Source organism: Pezoporus wallicus, unplaced genomic scaffold, assembly GCF_028554395.1.
Source record: "Pezoporus wallicus isolate ANWC-B61680 ecotype Strahan unplaced genomic scaffold, APGP_CSIRO_Pwel_v1 contig_229, whole genome shotgun sequence".
Classification (NCBI taxonomy): domain Eukaryota; kingdom Metazoa; phylum Chordata; class Aves; order Psittaciformes; family Psittacidae; genus Pezoporus; species Pezoporus wallicus.
The window spans coordinates 722,736-730,644 of NW_026638360.1; the positions used below are offsets into that span (position 1 = coordinate 722,736).

At 36.6% G+C, this 7,909-nt stretch overlaps 1 long non-coding RNA gene across 1 annotated transcript; it reads right to left on the bottom strand.

Annotated features, from left to right (window-relative positions):
- Nucleotides 1-2,835: 2,835 nt before the first annotated feature.
- LOC130599743 (uncharacterized) lies at nt 2,836-7,462 on the bottom strand. Its single transcript, XR_008972296.1, has 2 exons — nt 7,361-7,462; nt 2,836-3,130 (listed from the first exon to the last, which is right to left on the bottom strand). It is a non-coding gene; the product is annotated as an uncharacterized LOC130599743 (long non-coding RNA).
- Between the last annotated feature and the right edge of the window lie 447 nt (nt 7,463-7,909).

Here is a 7,909-nt window from a genome sequence, read left to right on the forward strand (position 1 = left end):
ATACCAAAATTTAGGCCAGTTATCCCATCACCTGCATGAAGTACTTCAAATAAGCAGCTTGCAGATAAAAAGAACTCACAGCAACAGTCCTTTCAAAACTGTGTTTTGAAAGCAACAAGAGAATTTCCTTTGGATTAGATTCTGTTAGAAAGCTTACAGATATTTACATTAAGAAGAATTCGTGCCACAAGCCTGTAGTAGCAGAAGTCAGTTTCTTTTAACCCCAGGAAGAACACCAAGCAGGGAAAGGTAAAACTCAACTCACAGCCTTTACTTTGTAGTGTTTCCCCATTAACCAAAACCAAGTAGATGGAATCAAAAGCCTTTTATAGAGAAGGCTGCCTGTGGAAGTGCTTCATTCTTCCCTTTGAGTTGCAGTTCATACCCTGCCTGATTAACACAGCCATACCAGAAGTTGATGAGTTGCTTCTCCATTAAGACTGCATGGCCTAGTGGAGAGCATCTGCCCTTTAAAGAGCTGAAAATCATTCAGTTAAATGAGCAGAAGAAAGTACATCTGCAAGCAAGAAGGTTTATGCAGGGATGTTATGAGACGAGAGGACATAGAAAAAAGTCCTTATGTATGAAAACTTAATTGGGCCTGTAGGATACATAGGCCTGACTATTAATAAAAGAGTAGGTGCCTAAGAACAGCTTTGTGCTTTTTTTGTTACATTTAAAATTTCAGACCAGCAAAGGTGGGTGTTGATAGAGAATAGGTGGTAACTAAGAATGCAGAAGACAATCCAAGAGAATAAAGGCTTCAGCTTTCAGAGGCAGGAATGGTGTATCTGAAATTCCATGAAAGTTGAGAGCTGAGGTTTTTATCATGGGCTGCTAGATGGCTCACTCTTACTAATTGTCATGGCAGGCAGAAGCTAAATACTGTTAAAATCCTGCTGTTAAGTGCCTAAATATTATGTCCTTTTTTTCTTTGCCACTTCAGAACAGATCTTCTGACCAAATTGTGATTGGGCCCAGATGCACAATCTGAATTGGAATTACTTTATTATGTATGATATTCATCTCATAATGAACCATTACCCACCATTTTATATTCTCATATTCCTATCAATGATCTAGAAAATAAAGGTTTATCTACATCATGTCCATTTCATTTAAGATGTGATTCTCAAGCTTTCATTTGCAGATCACTGGAGGCACAGAGAGCATTTCTTTGTTTTTTTAAGGAAATCATTGGTCTGTATGTAGTGAGGGTTTTTTTTTTTTTTTCTTAAGTCATACCTCAGTAATGACTTTTAGAAGTTTTAGGTGATTTCATGACCAATTAAACTGAAATCCCCATACAGTTTCTCTTTTCCTCTGCTTGGAATACTAGCTCCACATCTGTTGCTGGTAACTTCAGAGTGATTATTCAGCTGTGACCACAATTTACAGACAGTAGCAAATAAAATAAAGGAGCCTAAAATTAAATGAAAAGGAGAGGTTCAGGCTGTTAGATTTTTTTCAACCAATGTGGGAAGATATATCATTAGTAAATGCAAAGCCTAGTGGCCAGGAAAATGAAAGTACATATGCAGACAGAGGCAAGGAACAAAGCAGCATCATAATTAATGTAAATTAACAATTTGCAAGGGAATATTTTCCTTTTTTTCTGTCAGGTTTTAAAATCCAATCCAATTCTTCAAAAATAAGTTAAAGAATCTTCAGCCTGTTACAAAACCTACAGGGGGGAATATCTACATAAAGTCTTGATGCCTTCATTATATTATCTATTCTAAGAACATTCTCAATTATCATTATGATCATCATTAGCATGATTTATAGCATGTTCATTTGTTTTTCCTCCTTCTGGAATGTTAATCAAAGATTAAATTTACTGTAAATGAATCAAAAAACATTTTCTTCATTTTAAGTTTAATCACACAGTGTTGTGGTGTGTAATAAGTGAAATATAAAAATACTGAGTCACTGTTGACAGTTCTTTCAATAATAATAGGGAAAACCTTGAAGTTTATAGAACTATTGCTTTGAGCATAACCTACAGTGACTTTTCAAATTTATTAACTAGTTTCTTTTATAAAATCTGTAATTTCTGTGTAAATGATTTCTACCTCCCCAACATAATATTTTCAAATTTAAGAACTCATACATTAGAAAGTTTGTTCCAATAACCACACAAATATACTGAATTAAAATGTGAAAGTTAGTTCTTGAACAGTTCCCCTTTACTCATAGGGTAAAGGAAGAAAAGCATTAAAATCACATTATTATTTCAGTTACTCTTCCAGCTGCAGTGTTAGAAATATTTGATAAAAGGATCATGCTCTTATTCTTACCCTTGAAAAAACTTGTACATAAACCAGATTCAAATTTCCTGATAGCTGAATATTGTGAACACTTGTCAAAATCCAATGGAAATACTGCACTCTAATGTGTTAGCTGGAGTTTGCATACAGAAGTCTTGTATCCACCTTAAATAATATTGCCACATTTTAGGAAAGGGGATTTTTTATTGTCTGAAAAGGATACTGAGTTTATGGCCTCAGAAGGAGAGAGAAGTTTCTGAGTGACAGTAATTTTTAACTGCTTTTGAAAGCATGTTGGGTTGACCTTGGCTGGCTGTTAAATGCCCGCCCAGCACTCTAACTTACACTCCTTGACAAGAGGAAGAAACATGGAAAACTTAATGTGTGAAGAGGAAAACAAGGAGATTGTTTAGCAATTATCACCATGGGTAAAACACTTAGTTTTGGGAAGATTTATTCAATTTATTGCTCATTAAAACCAGATTAGGATGGTGAGAAACAAACACAAAACTACACCACCTTACCCCTACCGCCTCCTTCTTCCCAGGCTCAACTTCATTCTTTCGTTCCCAGCTCTTCTGCCTCCCCCTTCCCTACCTGAGTGGTGCAGGGGGATGGGGAATGGAGGCTGTAGCAAGTTCATAACACTTTGATTCTGCTGCTCCTTTCTCTTCATGCTGTTCCTGGGTTCCAGCATGGAGTCCTACCCACAGAATAAAAGTCATTCATGAACTGATCCAACATGGATCCTTCCAACAGGCTTCAGTTCTTCCATAACTGCTCCAGCATGGTCCTCTCCATGGGGTGTAATCCATCAGGAACAGACTGCTCCAGCATGGGTCCTCCAGCGGCCATAGCCCCTGCCAGAAAACATGCTTCTGTGTGAGCTTCTATCCCACCAGGAGCCTGCTTCTTCATAGGGTTCTCCTCAGACTGCAACTTCTTCCAGGGCATATCCTAGATATTTGCTCTGCTGTGGTCCTGTCCAGTGACTGCAGAAAATAACTGTTCCAGGATGGGGTCTGCTGGGGCAGCAGGGGAATTCCTGCTCAGAAGTTATAGAATCACAGAAAGGTTTGGGTTGGAAGGGACCTTCAGAGATCTTCCAGTCCAACCACCCTGCAATGAGCAGGAACATCTTCAACTGGATCGGGTTGCTCAGGGCCACATCCAGTGGTAACATAGTTGAATGTGATTAGATATTTTCCCGGTAGTATGAAAAATTATAGAATAATTTTGCAATTGTATTTTTACCACATTGTCTTTTCTCCAGGTTCATTTAGATATACAAGTACTTCCTTTGTGCTGCAGCTTTAGCTGCACATTGGAAATCAATTACTAAAACATTATATTGATGACAAATAACTGACAGACAAGTCACAACAGAACAACATGAAAAACTGGATAGAAGAAAAAAAAAATGGATAGAAACCATGATAGAAAATCAGCATAAGTGTTCACTTATATACCAATGGAAAACAAACTATTCTAGGCTTCCTGAATGAAATGTAAATTCTTATTTCAGAGGTCAGAATAATTTGTGCGGGGAATATTTATGGTATTCTTAGTATGTGCATCAAATTGTATAAATGTGTGTGATAACCTTGAATCAGATACATAGCTCTTTTCTATAGCAGAAAGATAACACAAAATATAAACCTGAGAAAATCATGCATGAATATGTATTAAGTATGTCTCATAATTTGAATCTGATAATTTGTTGAAAGACAGCCCCGCAGACTGTGTTGGAAGACAATAAAAGACCAAAAGTGTTGATCATTGAACATACTGATGGTATATTGAACAGATAGCATGTTCAGCAGATACTAATACTAAAATGCATTATGAATAGGATTTGCACAAAGTTTCCAAAAGACAGAGGTGGAAGGCATATAGTTTTTCTGTGTCTACATTACCATTTTCTATGAATATTTTCAGTTGTTTTATAGTATCAGAGAGATGATGGAAAAGTTTCCATTAATGACCTGAAACTACCAAAGTAAATGCTACCCCCAATTTTTGCTCATTCCTTGATACTCCAGCCGCAGATGAGAAGCTGTCCTGTTTTCAGACATGTAGAGAGCATAAGTGGATGAACCTTGAGAACTGAGAGCTTTATGTGAAGACAGAAATGTAGCTATCCTCAAAGTTTATATGTGTTATAATCCATTTTTCTTTCTTACCTTAGAAAAAGGTCTGGAAATAACAGAAGGAGATAAGAGGAAAAGTCAGTGTTTCCTTTTGTGAAAAGGTGACAGAGATAAAAATCTTAGCCATTTTGTATAAATACTAAGTTTGACCATATCTGCACAAACCTTTTTGTTCCTCAGTAATGGATAACGCAGAAGGAAAGATTTCCACAGCTAACTAGCTAATTTGAGTTATCTGAAGACTTCCTCTAATGCAGTTTGCGTTTCTTCATACTTCAGCCTTTCATTATTTGTCAGTGAATGTGCAGAGTGAGAAAGACAGCCAAGAAGCAGACATGACAATGTACTCTGGCAAAAGAACGAAGGAGTACAATTAGGTAGGATTCAGAGGCTGTTAGTGGAGGCAGCAGGGCAAATTAGCAGTGTGAAAAGATCATCTATTATTCCTCAGTGAATAGGACTGCAGTTACTCCCCCCTCCCCCCCCCTTTTATTAATTTTGCCATGGTATTAAGTGAGTGAAAACTCTGTCAAGGTTACGCCTAACAGGGTTTGTACACTCTGTCTTATATTTCACAGCCAAAAATATGCTTCAATTCACTGTGCATTATATAAGTGGTGACTGAGATGTTCAGAATTAGTAGGTCTTATTACTAGTCATAGTAAGTGCTGCCCCACCTGGACACTGCGGTCAGATTGATGCTATAGCTCACATAAAGATGTGCTGGGCGACAGAAATATTGCATGTATTTCTCTTTTACTATTTAAACAAAACTTGCAGGCAGAAAGATACAGAAAACCTTGTTGTTCCATTAGCCTTACATTTAAAAAGTAGGTGGACATGTAAGGAATACACATTGGTAGGTGATATTTTTATTGCTCTATAAATTTCAGTATCTTGTGACTTTTCCTGTGACAATGCAAATCACTAAGGAAATGCTTGTTTATACTACTAGCTGCATTTTTCATTATCAGCAGCAGTAAGAATTAGGGTGTAGCAGAAGAAAAAGAAAAGGTGAGAAGTAAATTTTTTAGTATCTTTGGTTGAGAAGTGCAAGTCACTTTAAAATGGCAAAATGGATGGGTATTGCTTAACTTGAGATAGCTGAGTGATCGTACTGCCTGATAGCCATTTGTGAATCTAGGCTGGTTAATTTTTAGCTTGAGAAAAACATCTGGTAAGCACCATAGAAATAAAACCAAATGCCTTGAAGCACTTGGAGCATATAGGCAGTAGCAAGTAAGAGGCAAACCAGTAGTTTGGGAAATAGATAGTATTTCAAACCGAACAATTTAGACTGAGTGATTCATTTCCATACATGCTTCAGCCTTGTAGAAACACCAGCACAGCCTCCCTCAAGAAATTCTGTTTAAAGAAAGAGCAAAGAAGGCTAGATCCTGCATCCTGTAATCATATTGAGAAAATACTGTACTCAGTAAATAACTCAGAGAATATGACACCCAGTGGGAATCAGAACTGCAAACCTGACCTAAGGCAATCTTGAAACTGAATACCTCTTTTAACCCTATCAGAAAGAAATTCAAAGTATCAGGTATGTTTATCTATCAGACGTGTATCAATCATTTTTAATCAAAGTATCTTACTTTGTGAGAAGCCGTATAATCTTCAATGGGTTAGTCATTATGAGTAAGATCATGTAATATGGTTTCTATGAATTATATTTTACTGGTATATTAGCAGGATGGTGTAAGATCCCACTATCAAACTGCACATACATACCTGTATTATCTATGTTCAGTATCTTTGTATTTCTTAAGAGATTTTCACACATACTGCTTCGCAGTTCCAAGGATTCAAAACATAAACCCCTGAAAATTGAAAAAAAAAGAACAAGTTCTTATTGTTAGATTGTTTTGTGTTTTTGGTTTGGTTTTTCTGTGATGAAAGCCTACCGAGGAATGGAGGTAATGCACCAAGGCTAAAGCTGAAAACAAAAACTATTTCTGTAATGGTTTCAGAATTAATGTTCTATTTCTATTTTGGTTTTGGGTTTCTCAATATATAAATTTACTGCCTAATATTCAGTTATAAAATGCTTGAAACATTCTTTCATCAGTGATATTGTACACGTCTGATGTTAAACATATTACATGCTTTTTTCTTTTTTATGCATGGATGAACTCCCTTTCATAACTGCCATATACTGCAACAAGAGTTCCATCAAAATCTTTTTCTGGACAAAAAGGAAGATACCACATACATGGAAATAAAAATATATCATTATTCCAATTAACATTTTAACAGCCTAATTATCAGTTAATTAATATGGGAAAAAACTCATTGGTGAGACAAGTAAAACTGCCATGTAAAACTTCCTCATATTTCTGCTGCTAGACTCGCTTTTCCCTCTGGGTCCTAAGCTTTAGACTCTTCAGTGAGACTGTGAAAGGGAGGGACTTCAAACAGTTTATGGACAGCATCCTCTGGTCTTTACTGGGAGAAATATGATGTCCGTAGTAGCAGTTTCATTCCTCCCCACTGGGATTAAGTTGTCCCTGGAGTCACCCTGTTTGAGGAGAGCACATCCTCATCTGTGGTCCACAGCCATAGCCATTTTCCAGCTTTTTCTGCTGTTGAGGAAAGAGGTGAAGAAACAAATCTCTTTCTTTCCCTCTCTCTCATCACTATAGCTACAACTTCTGCATTTCTTACTCAAAGTGAGAAAATAGAACCAGAGACCACCTCCTCCCTCAGTAATCAAAACAGGTAAAGCAGATTTTATCCTTATGGAAGTCACAGTCTTGTCTTTGTCCTCCTATAAAAGCCAGGGAATCTAATTCCCCTATCAAAATACTCAGCCCAGCTCAGACAAAACTTACCAGTCTCATGCTCTTTTTTTTTTACAGTGTACAGGGTTACCTCTGTTAATAAATCATTAGGGACGCATAAAAAGAGGAGGAAAATACATACTAGACTTACTTATTTCAAGCCAGAAAACATGGAATCATTTAGGTATTCATTAGAGAATCACTGAGTAAGCAAATTTTATAATAGTTGTTCAGTTTAGTTTCTCTTTTTTTCTTTCAGAGATCACAGTTCAGCCACACTATATTTATTGGATTCTGGTTTGGATGCCACAGTAACATAATGACCCATGCATAAAACTGGGGCAAAAGGCAGACTTCCCTTTTGATCCAGATTGACTAAAATTTGCATCCAGCTAACTGTGATTTGCAAATTCATCTGTGCTATTTACTCCAGCTTCCAGATCAGGGCAGAATGCATTGAATAAAATGAATTTTAATGCATATTTTGAGTATCCATGTACACTTCACCCCATATTAAAGTTCACTTTATTCATTGTCTTTCATCTGTTTCTTACTCCATGTAATAGCAATCATATTCTAGTGAATGTGGATGCTTTTTGTAAGTTTTTCAAAGGCATGATCATCCTTTACTAAAATGCAAATGTATCTTCTGCATATCCTTCATCCACTGATTTTTTAAGTCTATCAAAAAAGCAATCAA